This window comes from Anolis carolinensis, chromosome 6, assembly GCF_035594765.1.
Source record: "Anolis carolinensis isolate JA03-04 chromosome 6, rAnoCar3.1.pri, whole genome shotgun sequence".
NCBI lineage: Eukaryota > Metazoa > Chordata > Lepidosauria > Squamata > Dactyloidae > Anolis > Anolis carolinensis.
Window position 1 is genome coordinate 115,162,676 of NC_085846.1, and position 20,096 is coordinate 115,182,771.

Sequence of the window (20,096 nt, forward strand, 5' to 3'; positions counted from 1 at the left end):
ACAGTACAGAGGTGCCTTGGAGAATGGATACTCGACCCAACAGAAAGCAATGGAGTTCTCAGTTACAGGGACGTCACCAAAACCACTGATCCCTTCCACCATGGATACAAAGAAAGATCCATTTGGAGTTCAAAGAGGCAATGAGTTTGAATAATTATAGACTCATAGTTGGATCTGAGGTTGGCCATCTTCATGGACACTTTCTACTGTAACGCCTCCTTCTCGACCTTGCCAAACTCCTTCTTGAATTGCTTTGCCCAGAACTGGACGCAGCCTTATTCCAGGTGAGGTCTGACTAAAGCTGAATGGAATGGGACCATGACATCCCTCAATCTAGACCAGGGGTCCCCAGTGCAGCCCTCCACTGTCATTTACTTGGCCCCCGCCCTCAGTTTTAGACTTAGGCACACCCAAAGTCTGAAATAACTTGAAGGCACACAACAACAACAATCCTACTTAACTTGACTATCTCATTGGCCAGAAGCAGGCCCACACTTCCCATTGAAATCCTGATAGGTTTAAGTTAGTTAAAATTGTTTTTATTTTTAAATATCGTATTGTTCTTTCATTTACTAATATTGTGCTATGGTAATAATATAATTACCATAATGGGGCCCCTGGTGGCACAGTGTGTTAAAGCGCTGAGCTGCTGAACTTGCGGACCAAAAGGTCCCAGGTTCAAATCCCGGGAGCGGAATGAGTGCCCACTGTTAGCTCCAGCTCCTGCCAACCTAGCAGTTCGAAAACATGCAAATTTGAGTACAGCAGAGTCTCACTTATCCAACGTTCTGCATTATCCAACGCATTTTTGTAGTCAATGATTTCAATATATCATGATATTTTGGTGCGAAATTCGTAAATACAGTAATTACTACATAGCATTACTGCGCATTGAACTACTTTTTCTACCAGATTTGTTGTATAACATGATGTTTTGGTGCTTAATTTGTAAAATCATAACCTAATTTGATGTTTAATAGGCTTCTCCTTAATCTCTCCTTATTACCCAACATATTCGCTTATCCAACGTTCTGCCAGCCCGTTTATGTTGGATAAGTGAGACTCTACTGTAGATCAAAATACACAGCGGGAAGGTAACGGCGCTCCATGCAGTCATGCCGGCCACATGACCTTGGAGGTGTCTACGGACAACGCCGGCTCTTCGGCTTACAAATGGAGATGAGCACCAACCCCCAGAGTCAGACATGACTGGACTTAACGTCAAGGGAAATCTTTACCTTTTTACTCACATTGTTAGCTCATGTTTGCTTATGGTCTAATTAAAACTCTTAGATACTTTTCACATGGACTCCTTCCCAAGACAGGGGTTACTCATCCTATATCCAATGTAATTTTCTGAATCAGCACTCCAATTAACCAAACCAAATCCAAAGTTGACCAAAACTGATTCCTTTTGGTACTAAAGTTGGAGAGTGGTCCCTGGTCAAGTGGTCCTTAGTCAAAGTGGTCCCTGGTCAAAAAAAGGTTGGGAACCACTACAATAAAAGGAAATGTGGGGAATGGGGACTTTGCCAAAATCCATGCAATGTCTCCGCTGCTCCCTTCCACCATGGAGACAAAGAGCTCTGTTTGGAGTGCAAAGGGGAGAGGAGTTTTAATAGTGAGAAAGGAAGGAGGGAAAGAGGAATCCCTGGGAAAAGAGGACAGCCAAGTTGGCATTGTTTTAAAGACCAGGGGTCCCGGGACCTTTGGGGAAAGAGTCAGGGATGGAGCAGGAAGCCAGACAATTGCCCAGACCAAAAAGGAAGCAGAGACACGAAAAGAACAAAGCAGTGGAAAGATCTCCGGCAAACGCTGGTGGGAAGTGGAAGCAGCCAGTGCTTTGCACTTTTGCAAAACAAGCACATCTGCCCAGGTGTTGCACACTAAGCCTAGACGGAGACTTTCCAAGATTTTTCGAGAAATGAGAAGCCAAACACCTGTGGGTTGCAACGCTGAGGCAAATATTTAATACCTGGTGTTATTTGGGGTGAGTTTACTGTCTCTACTGCAGGCCAGAGCCTTGGAAATCATCAAATCCTAGAGTTGGAAGAAACCTCAAAGGCAATTTAGTCCAATCCTGTGTCATGTGGGAAGACACAATCCAATCCCTCCCAACAGATGCCCATCTAGCCTATGTTGAAAAACCTCCAGAGCCGGAAACTCCACTGGACTATAAGGCGAAAAGGCCACAGCGTTTGTGACTTAATACCAGATTGCGGGAGAACACAAAAAGTTTTACTTTCACAGAATCATACAATACTAGAATTAGCAGGGAACCCCAAAGGCCATCTAGTCCAACCCCTAGCCATGTGGGAATGTCTCACTAAAGGACTCCTGAAAGTTGCCCATTGAGCGGTGCATTCATACTGTTGGCTTAATGCAGTTTGATATAGCTACGGCCTAATGCTATGGGAGTTGTAGATTTACAAGGCCTTTAGCCTTCTTTGGCAAAGAGAGCTGGCGGCTCACCAAACTATATCGTCCATGATTCCATAGCATTGAGCCATGGCAGTTATAGTGCCATCAAATTGCATTAATTCTACAGTGTAGATCAGGCATGGGCAAACTTCGGCCCTCCAAGTGTTGACACGGGGGGAAAAAACTATAGAATTAATGCGGTATGACACCACTTTAACCCCCATGGCTCAATACTATGGAATCATGAGATTTGTAGTTAAGTGAGGCACTACTTAGCAAAGCAGGCTAACAACTTTATAATAAAACTACAACTCTCAAGATTCTGTACACCGAGCCCTGCCAGTTAAAGTGGTGCAAAACTGAATCAATTCTACAGTGTAGATGTATCCAGTTACTACATTCCTTAAATCTGCTCTTATAGCTGCTGCAACTTCTACTGGGCTTTTAGCCTAAGCTTGTGCAGAAAATAAAGTATAGTTTTGAAAAAAAAAAGTTTTCAAAAGTTAAATTATCCAGCTTTGTTGCTGCAATAAAATACAGTAGATTCTCACTTATCCAACATAAACGCGCCGGCAGAACGTTGGATAAGTGAAAATGTTGGATAAAAAGGAGGGATTAAGGAAAAGCCTATTAAAGATCAAATTAGGTTATGATTTTACAAATTATGCACCAAAACATCATGTTTTACAACAAATCGACAGAAAAAGCAGTTCAATGCACGGTAACGTTATATAATAATTACTGTATTTATGAATTTAGCACCCAAACATTGCAATGTATTGAAAAATTGACTACAAAAACACTGACTATTAAAAGGCAAACTGTGTTGGATAATACAGAATGTTGGATAAGCGAGACTACTGTAACCCTAAATCTAAGGCAGCTTAGAGAACAAGTCTGTTTACTGTAAATCCTGTATTTCTTTAATTCTAAGTTGTATTTTTCCAACCATATAAACATCTCTGAAATTCTAAAGTGCATCTTAAAATTGTGTGTGGCTTTTTACACACACACACATAAAGCTTCCCCCCCCCATTGTTGAAATTACTGTGCATCTTACAATTGACAGCGTCTTAGAACTACGGTAGCAAAAATAATAATTGCAATAGTAATAACTAAATGTAATTTAATTTCACCCCAGTATATATTTGCTTCTCTGTTTGATGCTCTCCAAAGATGCACCTTGCAAAAGTTACCTTTCTCCTCCAAGATGATGGGATGGGCAGTTAGTTGAGGACAGAGCGATCAAACCCGAAAAAAGAGGAAATCTGTCCTGCTGCTCAGCACATCTGTCCACAGCTGGATGGCAAGCTGTGTATGAATGGATTGAGAGCAGGATGCTGGAGAAAGTGAGGCAAAGAGGGGCTTCCTGGAGGTGTTTATATAGGTGTGTCTGATGGGATGGAAGGGTCGAAATGTTACAAGGGATGGATTAACATATACAGGCTGTCTTTTAGCTTTGGATAGAATAGGGAAGGATGAACACCCCTGCGGTGTCTGTTTTGCTGCCTGTGCCCCTGCTCAGAAGATTTCACCTCACTTTCTGTCCCTGCAAAATTTTGCAAATTGTGGCTTGTTCTGAAAATAAGGATTGGGGATAGAGCTTCCGTGGAGGATTCAGTGGATTTCCCTTCCTAGAAGTAGATTTATCTCACTTCCTGTTGTCTCACCCCTGTCCTTAACTATGAGTCGTTCGTAAGTCGTATGTTTATAACTCAGGGATAGCCTGTATACTCATGTACAGTAGAGTCTCACTTATCCAAGCTAAACGGGCCGGCAGAAGCTTGGATAAGCGAATATCTTGGATAATAAGGAGGGATTAAGGAAAAGCCTATAAAACATCAAATTAGGTTATGATTTTACAAGTTAAGCACCAAAACTTCATGTTATACAACAAATTTGACAGAAAAAGTAGTTCAATACGCAGTAATGTTATGTTGTAATTACCGTATTTACGAATTTAGCACCAAAATATCATGATATATTGAAAACATTGACTACAAAAATGGCTTGGATTATCCAGAGGCTTGGATAAGCGAGTCTTGGATAAGTGAGACTCTACTGTATAAGTTGATCTCATATATAAGGTTTTGGGGTCAACATTATGGTGTTGTGGATCCGTTAGTGCTTTCCTATCAATTTCATGGATAGGAAAGAACCAATGGCAGCACAAGGGGGTAACCAATGCTATTTCCACACACAGGAATTATTATAGGTAAAGGTAAAGTTTTTCCCTGACATTAAGTCCAGTCGTGTCCGATTCTGGGCGTTGGTGCTCATCTCCATTTCTAAGCCGAAGAGCCGGCGTTGTCCGTAGACACCTCCAAGGTCATGTGGCCAGCATCACTTCATGGACCACGCGCTGTTACCTTCCCACCAATAGGAGTGGTACCTATTGATCTACTCACATCTGCATGTTTTCAAACTCTTCTTTCTTTTCGTGTCAGGAGCAACCAGAGTTGCTTCTGGAGTGAGAGAATTGGCCGTCTGCAAGGACGTTGCCCAGGGGACGCCCGGATGTTTTGATGTCTTACCATCCTTGTGGGAGGCTTCTCTCATGTCCCCGCGTGGAGCTGGAGCTGATAGAGGGAGCTCATCCGCGCTGTCCCCGGGTGGGATTCGAACCTGGCAGCCTTCAGGTCAGCAACCCAACCTTCAAGTCACGAGGCTTTTATCCCCTAGGCCACTGGAGGCTCGTTTTCAAACTGCTAGGTTGGCAGAAGTTGGGGCTAACAGCGGGTGCTCAGTCTGCTCCCTGGATTCGAACCTGCGAAGTTCAGCAGCTCAGCACTTTTAACATGCTGAGCCACCGGGGGCGCCAGAGACCTCTTTACCCCATGATAATAACTCTTCCAGGAGTGGATTTCCCTTCCTAGAAGTAGATTTATTCACTTCCGGATGTCTAACCCCTGTTCTTAACTATGAGTCATTTGTAACTCAAGGACAGCCTGTATACAGATGTATAGTAAAGGGAAAGGTTTCTCCTGACGTTAATTCCAGTCGTGTCCGACTCTGGGGTTGGTGCTCATCTCCATTTCTAAGCCAAAGAGCCGGCATTGTCCGTAGACACCTCCAAGGTCATGTGGCCGGCATGACTGCATGGAGCACCGTATAAGTATAAGTCGATCTCATATATAAGGGTTTGGGTGCTGCGGATCAGTTAGTGCTTTCCTAACCATATCACAGTTAGGAAAGCACCAATGGCAATGCAAGGGGGTAACCAATGCTATTTCCACAGCCAGGCATTATTTTACAAAGCCATAAATGGTGCCCTAGTTTGAGAAAAGAGACGAGTTCACTGCTTCTTTCAGGTTCGGCTCTTACCTTTCAACACTCTATTCAGAGAAAGAAATGGTTCTGTTTTTGGTAAGGATTAAGGTCCAGTACCTTCAGTAGAATACTAGAAACCTAGAGTTAGAAGGGGTCCCCTCAAGGCCATCCAGTCCAACCCTGTTTTGCAACATGGGAACACGAAAATCTCCTGTTTGTTGTTTAACACAGACATACATACATTGGTCCACCCATATATAGTGTTACATCAATGAAGTGCAGGGAGCCCTTGGTGGCGCAGCCGGTTAAGTCACTGATATGCTAAAGTTGCTGACCGAAAGGTCGGCAGTTTGAATCTGGGGAGCAGGGGGGAGCTCCTGCTGTTAGCCCCAGCTTCTGCCAACCTAGCAGTTCGAAAACATGCAAATGTGAGTAGATAAATAGGTACCGCTCCGGTGGGAAGGTAATGGCAGTCATACAAGAAAAAAATGGGTTCCCAAGGGCTTATACTAGCAAGTCAATTTTACTAGGCCAGAAAACACTCTGTACAATTGTATTAATGTTACCCAATACTTGCAGACCTTACCACCAGACGAAGACTGTAAGTACAGTAGAGTCTCACTTATCCAATACTTGCTTATCCAACGTTCTGGATTATCCAACGCATTTTTGTAGTCAATGTTTTCAATACATCGTGATATTTTGGTGCTAATTTCGTAAATACAGTAATTATTACATAATGTTACAGTGTATTGAACTACTTTTTCTGTCAAATTTCTTGTATAACATGATGTTTTGGTGCTTAATTTGTAAAATCATAACCTAGTTTGATGTTTGATAGGCTTTTCCTTAATCTCTCCTTATTATCCAACATATTCACTTATCCAACGTTCTGCCGGCCCGTTTGCATTGGATAAGTGAGACTCTACTGTAGTGGAAACCGATAGTGGATCAGGGGTCTACTCATCTTTTACGAAGGATCAAGATAATAAACAATAAAGTTAACTCAATTGTGAATGCAACTACCATTCATCACACTGTGAATGCAACAGTTTGATTGTGATTTGTAATCTGACGTTTATATTCATTTATTGTACATAATACATCTGTTTAATGATATCTAATACATTGTTATTATTCCATTAGTGGATACTTGTTAGTATAAGCTCCATGCAGTCATGCCAGTGGCCACACGAGCTTGGAGGTGTCTAAGGACAACGCCGGCTCTTCGGCTTAGACATGGAGATGAGCACCAACTCCCAGCGTTGGACATGACTGGACTTAATGTCAGGGGAAAACTTTTACCTTTACTACTGAACTGCTTCAACACTATTATAGCCTTGTAACACTGCCCTGCTACCAAACATTAAATCCTAGAGTTCAAAGGGACCTAGAATCGCATTGACTATTTTAGCTGCCGCATCACACTGCTGGCTCATGTTCAGCTTGCGATCTACTTTGAAAGGGAATATAGAGGGCAATACATAAATAAAATAGCAGCAAAGGTGGAGCAGCTGAAAAAACAAAGTTTTAGAAAAGAGTAGGGAAAAAACTAACTTCATTCATTGCCTTGATAAAATGCGCACCCAACAGTTCAAAGTTGGCTTTCCTTTCCTTAATGATGGATGTTTTTCATGAATGAGTTCCCATCAATGAAGGAGGGAAGGAAGGCCAGTGCAGTGCCCAGGGGAACATGCCCATCCCATGGAGACGTTTCCTATCTTTTATCGTAATAATCCCATCCACACACACAAAAAATTCTCCATCTTTTCCTCCCTCTTTCTCCTCCAAAAGGTCCTCGTAGGCCACGGTTTAATATCCAATTGCTGGATAATGCTAACAAAAAAGTTTTGCTTTCACAGAATCATCAAATTGGAAGGGAACTCCAAAAGCCATCTAGTCCAACCCCTGGCCACATAGGAATGCCCTACTAAAGCACTCCTGAAAAATGCCCATCAATGATTGCATTTATACTACAGTAGAGTCTCACTTATCCAACATAAACGGGCCAGCAGAACGTTGGATAAGCAAATATGTTGGATAATAAGGAGGCATTAAGGAAAAGCCTATTAAACATCAAATTAGATTATGATTTTAAAAATTCAGCACCAAAACATCATGTTATATAACAAATTTTACAGAAAAAGTAGTTCAATACGCAGTAATGTTATGTAGTAATTACTGTATTTATGAATTTAGCACCAAAATATCACGATATATTGAAAACATTGACTACAAAAATGCATTGGATAATCCAGAATGTTGGATAAGTGAGACTCTACTGTATTGGATTAGTACAGTTTGATACAGCTTTTACTATTATTGCCTAATGCTATGGATTCCTGGGAGTTGTAGTTTTACAAGGTCTTTTAGCCTTCTCTTTTGAAAGAGTGCTGGTGGCTCACCAAACTACAGATCCCAGGATTCCATAGTATTGAGCCATGGCAGTTAAAGCGGTGTCAAACTGCATTCATTATGCAGTGCAGATTCACCCTTAGTCTTTTTTTTCCAATCTGAGTTCCCAAACTAATATAATTTAAAATGGTTGAAAGCCATGTTCCAGAAGCATTCTCTCCTGATGTTTTCCCCACATCTATGGTAGGCATCCTCTGAGGTTGTGAAGTCTGTTGGAATCTAAGCAAGTGGGGTTTATATACCTGTTGAATGCCCAGGGTGGGAGAAAGAACTCTTATCTGCCTGATGCAAGTGTCCACCTTGATTAGAATTGAATAGCCTTGCAGCTTCAAAGCCTGGCTGCTTCCTGCCTGAGGGGCATTTTTTGTTGGGAGGTGTTCACTGGCCCTGATTCCAGACAAGATACATTTGGGGCCAGCTAACATCTTCCAACAAAGGATAACCCCAGGCAGGAGGCATCCAGGCTTTGAAGCTGCAAGGCTACTCAATACTAATCAAGGTGGCCAATTGCAATGTTTACATTTGCCTCAAACAAACAAGAATTCTTTCTCCCACCCTGGACGTTATTCCACAGATATATAAACCCTACTTGACTAGTTTCCTACAGACCTCAAAACCTCTGAGGATGCTTGACATAGATGTGGGCAAAACGTCAGGAGAGAATGCTTCTGGAACATGGCCATACAACCAGAAAAACTCACAGCAACCCAAGAATTAAATCATTTAATGGGTTAAAATTTCTGAATCACTTTTTGAGTCTTTTTCTATGGATTTCTTCCTAATTGCTGCCACTGCAAAGGGTCAATGCCACCGATAAGGGAGTGAGAACAACTTGGTAGTTGGCTGTTCAACTCTGAGAACATCCATTTGTTTATAGAAATTGTGATAGTTGCACTCGTAAGGGTCAGAAAGATTCTGTTCATGAAATGTCCTAAACACTTATGGCAAAAGCCTTCACTCTTGGATAAACAGAGATGTCTATTCTAAACAATGTAACGAGCTATATACAAAACACAATAATGGTTCAAAACATAAGTAGTACACAATATGTATATGGTGAGATGTAAAAATTGTAAATACATCATCTATGTATCTCCCATAATAAATCATATATTTTAAATAAGGGTTCTGTTCTTGATCATAAATATGCAGAGACTTATATCATCTTGTTTGCTTTATAATACTGAGTTAGATACTTGTGGGTTATGTACCATAAGACTGAGCATTGATTCTGTGAATGTAATATGTATATGATGCTCTAATATATATATTGTGTATTACTTATGTTTTGAACCATTATTGTGTTTTGTATAGCTCACTACATTAAAAGCCTTCACTCTGCCAACAATTATGTTGTCTGCAAAAATGCTATTCAAGCAAGATTGCTTTCTTTCCTGGCAAACCTTCAGAAACACTAAAGAATAGCATTACCAGTCCAGCCATTTACAACCTCCTCTCCTTCTTCGTTGCACCTTGCCAAAACAACATAAGAGATCATGGCATTACACCATTGTAGCACTTATTTATCGTGTCAGAAGCAAATTGAGAATACAGCTATAATGTATTTAAAAATCACTAACAAAGTTAAAAATTCGGCATTATGTTAAATGTCCTTTGACCAGAATCTGGCCACTCGGAGTGCCTCTGATGTTGTTATAAGAAGGTCCTTTATTGTGCATGTGGCAGGGCTCAGACCGCATTGTAGTCAGTGGTCTGTGGTTTGCTCTTCTCCACACTTGCATGTCATGGACTCCACTTTGTAGTCCCATTTCTTAAGGTTGGCTCTGCATCTCGTGGTGCCAGAGTGCCATCCGTTCAGTGCCTTTCATGTCGCCCAGTCTTCTCTGTGCCCAGGAGGGAGTCTCTCATCTGGCGTCAGCCACTGATTTGGTTCTAGGTTTTAGCCTGCCACTTTTGGACTCTCGCTTGCTTAGGTGTCCCTGTATCTCTGTAGATCTTAGGAAACTGTTTCTTGATTCAAGTCATTGGCTTGCTGACTGATAGCCGAACAGGGCTGGGCCGGAGATGTCACTGTCTTGGTCCTTTCATTGCTGGCTGCTACTTCCCAGCAGATATCAAGTGGTGCAATACCTGCTAAACAATATAATATCCCCAGCTTTATAGGGTATAGACATCCCGTGATAATGAAGCATGTCTCATTAAGAGCCACATCCACTGTTTTAACAATAATGAGATGTGTTTCACACTGGGCATGCATATTCAGCAGCAGAGTAGCCAAGCGCAAGGGCAGATGTCTTCACTGTGTCTGGTTGCGATCCCCAGGTTGTGCCAGTCAGCTTTCCTATGATATTATTTCTAGCACCCACTTTTTGCTTGATATTCAAGCAGTGCTTCTTGGAAGTCAGAGCACGGTCCAGAGTGACTCCCAGTTATGTTGTTGTGCTGCAATGCTCCAGTGGGATTCCTTCCCAGACAATCCTCAGAGCTGGAGATGCTTCTCTGTTCTTAAGATGAAAAGCACATGTGTGTTTTAGATGGATTAGGGATCAGCTGGTTTCCCCTGTGACAGGCAGTAAGAGCACCTAAAGCTTCAGAGAGCTTCTGTTCAACCGTTTCAAACTCCCTGCTTGAGCAGTGATGGCACGATCATCAGCATAGATGAAAATCTCTGTCCTTTCTGGCAATGGCTGAGCATTTGTGTAAATGTTAAACATTGATGAAGCAAGCACTATATTGTAGCACTATAACAGTTACTGTAACACTATTACACTGTTATAGCATTGTTAACAGGGCCCTTCACCCAGTAATAGTATCCTTGAGTTGGAAGGGACCCCCAAGGCCCACCCACAAACAGGAAGACACCATTCAAACCCTCCCGACAGATGGCCATTCAACTTCTGGTTAAAAATCTCCAGAGAAGGAGACTCTTCCGGACTCCGAGGCAACAGTGGATTCCATAGCTCTGAAAGTCAGGATGTTCTTCCTAATGTTTAGGTGGAATCTATTTTCCTGTAGCTTGAATTATAGTCTCCAGAATGACAGAAAACAAGCTCCCAACCCTCCTCAATGTGACAACCTTTCCAAGATTTGAACCTGAATATTTCGGTAATTTTCACTGCAGAGCAAGGAGAGCATGCCATAAGCGCCCACTGGAATAGCTATGATCCAGGTGCAATTTCCCTTTTCCTATCTCAAGCAATAATTGATGGTACCTTTGAATAAAGTCTGTCCACCTTGACCAATCTGGGCCTTATCATTTCCCTTTTGTATTATTACTCATTTGTTCTGATTTTATGTGTTTTATTGCATTTTTAAAATGTTTAAATTGTTTATTTGATTTGGTTTATGTTATTACTGTTTCTGGTTTGATATCTATTGTAATTGCTTTATTCTGTTTTGTTTTGGGCATTGCCCCATGTTAGCCGCCCCGAGTCCCTTCGGGGAGATGGTGGAGGGATAGAAAAATAAAGTATTATTATTATTATTTTGCAAAAAAAATACCTGCATGTTTGTCTCCTTCCCAAACTGATTCAGAGCCCCAAATCCAGCCCCGTTTTCTCATTCAGTAGGGACAATATTTTAATAAATCAGCTGTCTGTATGTCTTGAAAACATCTGGCTGCAAATGGAGATCAAATCCCCGCCATGAAAAGGTCTCTTTGTCTCCGGAGCCTTGAGCCTAATTTGATCTTTGCTCTTATGAAAGATGCCACTAGCGGTGAGTCTAAATAAAAAGGTCTTGCTTCAAAAAAAGCCTCGCCGTGACTTTCGGCAGCTTCTCTGATGTCGACAAAGCAGCCCTTGTGCTTTTTCCAAAGATAGGACATTTGTAACATTAGTCATTTGGAAGACAAGGAGAACCAGAGGGAACTGTGTGCATCATTGCTGTCCTAGGGCAAATCTACACTGATAATAGTTAATGCAGTTTAATACCACTTTAAATTCCATGGCTCAATGCTACAGAATCACGCACATTTCAGTTCTACATGGTCCTTTAGCCTCCTTTGCTGAAGAATTAAAACTACAAACTTCCAGCATTGGAAGTTTCAAAGTGATAACTGTACTGCCCAAGTCTGCAGTCCTCAATGAGTAATTACTTAGCTTAGAATAGGCTACGGGGAAATTCCTTTCCCTGGAATGTATCTATTTCTTCTCTCCACTCAGTTTCTGCTCTCATTCTCATTGGTTATGTAGAATGGATATTTTGCAGGTGTATGTCTTTTGTGTTTGACTTTCTGTTTTTACATGTGTGTGCGTGTGCGTGCGTGCTGTGTGTATTGAGATCTCTCTCTGCTCGTGTGTGTTAGGAGAGGTGTAGAGAGATGGAGTAAGACAGAAGCTTAGGCCCAGTTCTTTACTATCAAGAAATGTACAGTAGAGTCTCACTTATCCAACACTCGCTTATCCAATGTTCTGGATTATCCAATGCATTTTTATAGTCAATGTTTTCAATATATCGTGATATTTTGGTGCTAAATTCGTAAATACAGTAATTACTACATAGCATTACTGCATATTGAACTACAGTAGAGTCTCACTAATCCAAGCTAAACGGGCCGGCAGAAGCTTGGATAAGCGAATATTTTGGATTATAAGGACTGATCAAAGAAAAGCCTATTAAACATCAAATTAGATTATGATTTTACAAATTAAGCACCAAAACTTCATGTTATACAACAAATTTGACAGAAAAAGTAGTTCAATACGCAGTAATGTTATGTCTTAATTACTGTATTTATGAATTTAGCACCAAAATATAACGATATATTGGAAACACTGACTACAAAAATGGCTTGGATTATCCAGAGGCTTGGATAAGCGAGGCTTGGATTAGTGAGACTCTACTGTACTTTTTCTATCAAATTTGTTGTACAACATGATGTTTGGTGCTTAATTTGTAAAATCATAACCTAATTTAATGTTTAATAGGCCTTTCCTTAATCTCTCCTTATTGTCCAACATATTCGCTTATCCAACGTTCTGCCAGCCAGTTTAGCTTGGATAGGCGAGACTCTACTGTAGTTTTTATTTTTGTAAATAAAAATTTTGTCATTTAAAAAGACTGAACTCTGGATCTTTGCCTCCTAAGCTCTAGATCCTTTACAGTCACATGGCACTTCACACTCTGCTTGCTGTGAGCTGAATGCTCAGCTATAACTATCCTGTATTGTCGAAGGCTTTCATGGCCGGGATCACAGGGTTGTTGTGTGTTTTCTGGGCTGTCTGGCCATGTTCCAGAAGCATTCTCTCCTGACGTTTCACCCACATCTATGCAGGCATCCTCAGAGGTTGTGAGGTATATGGAGAAAATTAGCAAGGATGGTTTATATATCTGTGGAGGTTCCTGGGTTGGGGGGGGGGGGGAGAACTCTTGTCTGTTGGAGGCCAGTGTGAATGTGATCGGTTTCTCTCTCAGTTTGGTGTCATCTGCAAACTTGATGATCATGGCTTCTAACCAATCACACTGTTAGAATGCGATTTCCTGCTTCTTGCCAGCGGGTTGGATTGGATGGCCCATGAGTTCTCTTCCAACTCTACTATTCTATGATTCTATGTAATAATTAATTAGCTGCCCCCACCCCCCAACACAGATCCAACATAGCCAACTGTGAATACAGGCGGGGTTTGGGGGTGATTGTCTTTCGCATATGGGAGTTATAGTTCACTCTTATCCAGAAACCACTGAACTCAGAAAACGACAGATCTGCACCAAACTTGGCACAGAGACCCAACATGGCTAGCTGTGCATACAGGCTTGGTTTGGGAAGGATTGACCCACGATTCTGCGATCTGTAGTTCACCCACATTGTTACGTATTTTCTAATGGGAGCATTCATAAAAAAAACTAAATCAAAGACTGGCTTTTTTCTAATAAATAGTGTTAGGTAATATCATTTAGTTAATTACTAACACTTGAAAACAAACAATACCTTTTTCAAATAACCCAGGTACTGCCCAAGCTAATATATATGTATACTAGCTGTGTCCAGCCACGCATTGCTGTGGCATATGTGAATCCTTTGTTGGCCAGGTGGAATAGCAGTGAATAGTCTTGCAGCCTCAAAGCCTGGCTGTTTTTTTCTTACGTTTTCTTCTTATGTGAATCCTTGTTTGGTGAGATAGACTACAATGGAATAGGCTTGCTGCTTGGAAGCCTGGGTACTTGCGTTCCAGGGGAATGGTTTTTGGCGCTGCTAGAATTGTAATGAATAGCCTTGCTGATTCAAAGTCTGGCTGCTTGTTACCTAGGGGAATCTTTGGTTAGTCAGCTTCAACAGTACAGAAAAGTATTGCTGCTTCAAAGCCTGGCCATCTTCTACCAAGGTTAATCCTTTGTTGGTCTGGTCGAATTGCATAGAATAGCCCTGCAGCTTCAATGCCTGGCTGTGTTATACCTAGGCCAATCCAATTTTTTTTTTGGGGGGGGGGGGTTGAGTGAAGGACATACCTTGGATGTGTTGGTGTATTGTGGCCAATTTTGGTGTGATTTGGTTCAGTGGTTTTGTTGTTTACGCAGTCTTACAAACGTACATTACATTTATATATACAGTAGAGTCTCACTTATCCAACGCTCGCTTATCCAACGTTCTGGATTATCCAACACATTTTTGTAGTCAATGTTTTCAATACATCATGATATTTTGGTGCTAAATTCGTAAATACAGTAATTACTACATAGCATTACTGCATATTGAACTACTTTTTCTGTCAAATTTGTTGTATAACATGATGTTTTGGTGCTTCATTTGTAAAATCATAACCTAATTTGATGTTTAATAGGCTTTTTCTTAATGCATCCTTATTATCCAACATATTCGCTTATCCAACATTCTGCCGGCCCATTTATGTTGGATAAGTGAGACTCTACTGTATATAGATATGGGGATTCTTGTATGATTTCGGCTATTTGTGAGTGCTTCATTTGGAGATGAAACCGTGGCCCATCATTCTCCATTGTTAATATTCTTTGGCTAAAACCAAAGATACAGTTCCTCCAACTGTATCTGCACCGGATTGTCACAGCCGGGTGGAATTCCAGCCTCAGCAAAAAAAAAAAAAAAATTAAAATTAAGCAAAGGTAATAAACTAAAAGAAGTTAAAAGTCATTGGAAAGAGTGAATAGGCAATAATCCGGACATGTCATCGCCGCTTCCACCAACAATGGGAGGGTCAGCTCCCGGGAGACGGCAAAGGCGGCCTGCATTTCAATAGCTGGAACTAGGTGTAACTCAGCCATTCACGTTATGAGTCAAACCCAAGCAATGTCAGCTTTGAGAAAGGCTCTGTCCATCCCGTATCTGGATGGAGAGCAGGAAACGAACGGCCGGCTCTGAAACGCACGACGTGGCCCTTTCGGTCCGTTTGTGCATTTTCCACCGGCAGCTGGGAAGTGCGCTTCTTGGCCTTTGGAAAGGGCTCGTTAACACCAGAATGGAGTTGTTTTTGCCAAAAAGGTGAGATCAACACAAATCGAGCTTTATGATCTGATGAGTCATCAGAAAAAAAAACATCTGAGGACATTACATTCGACGGAAGGAAAATTAAAATGCAGAGATATAGGATGGGGTGCACCTGGTTTGGAAACAATACGTGTGAAAGGGATCGAGGAGTCTTAGCAGAACACAAGCTAAACATGAGCCAAGAGTGTTATACAGCAACTTAAAAAGCCAATGCTCTTCTAAGTTGTATCAATAGCATAGTGTTTAAATTGAGGCAATTATTCCTCATTTGGAATCATCCTGTGTCCAATTCTGTGCACTGGAATCCACTGACAAACTGAATGTATCCATAGGAAGATGACCAAAATGGTCAAAGGTTTCAAACTTCCTTTCTCTAAGCTAAACACACCCAAACATGAATCAAGGAACATGAAAGGAGCTCCCCAAAACTGCCTTTGAGATCTCATTGCTTTGGAATGGGAATGTCTCTGTTAAATGGACCTGGGATGGATGAATGAACAAATAGATAGAGAGATGTTGTGGTTATTATATGGTTGCCACATCCCCCAAAACTACCTTTTCAGCCCTATTGCTTTGGAATGGAAGAGTCCAAGCACATATATTTCATTGCGCCCAAACACAAATCAAGGAACATGAAAAGGACGGCAGATTGATTCAACCAGTGAAGTCAGACATAGCAGAGCACTTGATGAATCAACTTGGATACAGAATATTATTTGAGAACACAGAAATGCTGGACCACTCTCACAACCACCATGTCAGACTCCACAGAGAAGCCACTGAAATCCACAAGAAGCATGTGGACAATTTCAACAGAAAGGAGGAAACTATCAACATGAACAAAATCTGGCTACCAGTATTTAAAACACTCTAAAATCAGGACAGTAAATAAAGAGCAATACTCAGAAAACAGGGAAATTCCAGACAGGAAACAATCAAGGACAGCTAATACCTCTCAACAAAGGATTCCCCCAGGCAGTAAGCAGCCAGGCTTTGAAGCTTTAAGGCCATTCAGTGCTAATCACGGTAGCCAATTGCAACATTTACATATGCCTCCAACAGACAAGAGTTCTTTCTCCCACCCTGGACATTATTCCACAGAGATATAAACCTCACTTGCCTAGTTTCCAACACACCTCTCAACCTCTGAGGATGCCTGCCGTAGATGTGGGCGAAACGTCAGGAGAGAGTGCTTCTGGAACATGGCCATATAGCCTGGAAAACTCACAGCAACCCAGTGATTCTGGCCATGAAAGCTGTCGACAACAAATTAATAATAACAATAATAATCTTTATTCTTATACCCCGCCTCCATCTCCCCGAAGGGACTCATTTCTGCTCTCACATTTCTAGATTTCCAGAACTTGCTGTTTGGGATTGAGCACCTCCCAAAAAGTAGTGTTTCCAAGCTTTTGATCCATGTAGGGCTATGGAATTTAATGCTATTTGACCCCACTTGAACTGCTATGGCTCAGTGTTGGATAACCTGGAGTTGTAGTTTTGAACTCACCGGTTCAAAGTTGGCTTTCTTTTCCATGATGATGGATGTCAAGAGAGAATGCTTCTGGAACATGGCCCATACAGCCCTGAAAACTCACAGCAACCCAGTGATTCCGGCCATGAAAGCCTTCGTCAACACACTGCAGTTATACTGTTGGATTAGTGCAGTTTGGTATGACTTTTACTACCACGGTCTAATGCAGGGGTCCTCAAACTTTTTAAGTGGAGGGCCAGTTCATGGTCCCTCAGATTGTTGAGGGGCCGAATTATCATTTGAAAAAAAACCGAGCAAATTCCTATGCTCACTGCACATGTCTTATTTGTAGTGCAAAAAAACCCCCCAGCAACAATGATTTATTTATTACATTTCTACCCCACCCTCTCTCACCCCGAAGTTGTATGTACATACAATATATTATATTATTAGCATAGCACAATATTAGCATTATATATTACTATATTGCACTATACCACTATACCGTAATACTATTAGTAATATTACATTTAATATATAATATATAATTAATATTATTATATTATACAATATTATTATATTGTATTATTATTATTTTTATTTTTATTATTAGCCACCCTGAGTCCCCTATTGGGTGAGAAGGGCGGGGTAGAAATACTGTAATAAATAAATAAATATTATATTGTATTACATTATAATATTTATTATCAATATTATATGTATACACAATAGTTTTATTACAATATATTATATTATTACCATATCATTCATTTACAATATTTCATTTACAATATTGGTAAATGAAAAAACAATACAATATTTAAAAATAAAAATAATTTTAACCAACATACTGTAAACTTATCAGGATTTCAGTGGGAAGTGTGGGCCTGCTTCTGGCTAATGAGATAATCAAGTAAGATTGTTGTTGTTGTGCCTTCAAGTCATTTCAGACTTTGGGCGAGCCCAAGTCTAAAACTGAGGGCGGGGGCCAGGTCAATGGCCTTGGAGGGCCGCATTCGACCCCCGGGCCTTAGTTTGGGGACCCCTGGTCTAATGCTATGGAATCCTAGGAGTTGTAGTTTTGCAAAGTCTTTAGCTCCCAAGGAGTGTTTTTTCCTCACCAAACTACAGCTTCCAGGAACCCATAGCATTGATCAGGGGTCCCCAAACTAAGGCCCGGGGGCCGGATGCGGCCCTCCAAGTTCATTTACCTGGCCCCCGCCCTCAGTTTTATAATATAATATTTTTATATCAGTTTTAATAATATATATTGTATATACATATAATATTGATAATAATATGTTATACAATATAATACTAATAGTAATACCATATAATAATATTAATTTTATGACTGTTTTTAATCATGTTGAAGTTTTACTGCTCGGTTTAATGTTTTATCTGATTTGTGCTGCCGTGTCTGGGCATGGCCCCATGTAAGCCGCCCCGAGTCCCTCCGGGGAGATGGGGCGGGATATAAGAATAAAATTATTATTATTATTATTATTATTATTATTATTATTAATAATAATAATAATAATAATAATATATTACATATTATATAATAGTATAGTGGTATAGTTCAATATAGTAATATAAAATGCTAATGTTGTGTTATGTTAATAATATAATATATTGTATGTACATACAGCTGCTCTGAGTCCCGTTCGGGGTGAGAAGGGTGGGATATAAATGTAGTAAATAAATAATTCATTTTAGACTTAGGCTCGGCCAAAGTCTGAAATGACTTGAAGTCACACAACAACAACAATCCTAATTAACTTGACTATCTCATTGGCCAGTAGCAGGCCCACACTTTCCATTGAAATCCTGATAGGTTTATGTTGGTTAAAATTGTTTTCATTTTTAAATATTGTATTGTTTTTTCGTTGTTGTTGTTGTTGCACTACAAATAAGACATGTGCAGTATGCATAGGAATTTGTTTTGTTTTTTTCAAATGATAATTCGGCCCCTCAACAGTCTGAAGGATTGTGGACCGGCCCTCTGCTTCAAAAGTTTGGGGACCCCTGGCATTGATCCATGGCAGCCAAAGTTTAGTCAAACTACATTGATTCGACAGTGTGTAGACACCCCAGGAGGGATGGGTTTTACTGCCTGGCTGACACCCGGCAGCCCCTCCTTTGCACAGCCTTGGCCCGTGTTGCAAATATTTACTTTGGCTCGCCCTCCGCAGAGGTCTCCCCCTCGTCCAGTGCCAGAACAATGCGCTCTTTTCCTTTCCGCATTCCTCTGCCGCCGACGTCTTCCTAGCCAAAAGTACTTGTATCAGAGCATTACAGCAGACTCTTTCCAAATTAGGTCCCTCTGAATCCCCTTTGTAAATCCAAGGGGGTAAAATCTAATGCAAAACTTTGGAAACCAACTATGTTGGTTATAATGCTATTATAATGTTATTATAATGAGGCAGGACCTATGGCTCTCTAGCAAAACTCTAGGTTTGATGGAGACTCCAAAAAGGATGGATCCATTCTCAGGACTCATTCCAGCAAGACAATTTGCACCAACAGATGTTTATGGGACTAATTTCAGCTCTCCGTACTTATTCTGTTTTCAACCAAACTTAAATGAACTTTAAGTGATCAACAGATAAAACAAAACAATTAGAACCAAACAATATTAATACAGTAGAGTCTCACTTATCCAAGACTTGCTTATCCAAGGTTCTGGATTATCCAAGGCATTTTTGTAGTCAATGTTTTCAATATATCCTGATATTTTGGTGCTAAATTCGTAAATACAGTAATTACAACATAACATTACTGCATATTGAACTATTTTTTCTGTCAGATTTGTTGTATAACATGAAGTTTTGATGCTTAATTTGTAAAATCATAACCTAATTTGATGTTTAATAGGCTTTTCCTTGATCCCTCCTTATTATCCAAGATATTCGCTTATCCAAGGTTCTGCCGGCCTGTTTAGCTTGGATAAGTGAGACTCAACTGTAACAAGATCATACAAAAACTAATACCATTAAAGACACGTAAATATTCCCTTAAGTTTATGATGTTGACAAGCGAGCGCTTGTTGACAAAACTTGACTGATGTAACTGTTACCATTGGATTCTGATCTG

At 40.7% G+C, this 20,096-nt stretch overlaps 1 protein-coding gene across 4 annotated transcripts in view; it reads right to left on the reverse strand.

The window, feature by feature from the left end:
* gjc2 (gap junction protein gamma 2) overlaps window positions 1–20,096 on the reverse strand; it is a 60,109-nt gene that overhangs the window by 14,243 nt on the left and 25,770 nt on the right. The window contains exon 1 of one of the 4 annotated variants that reach the window (XM_062957393.1): window positions 3,618–4,407. The exons of the other annotated variants lie outside the window; for them this stretch is intronic. The gene's annotated coding sequence lies outside the window, so the exon portion shown is untranslated. Of the gene's footprint in view, window positions 1–3,617; window positions 4,408–20,096 lie in introns of those variants that run through there. 4 annotated transcript variants of the gene reach the window in all.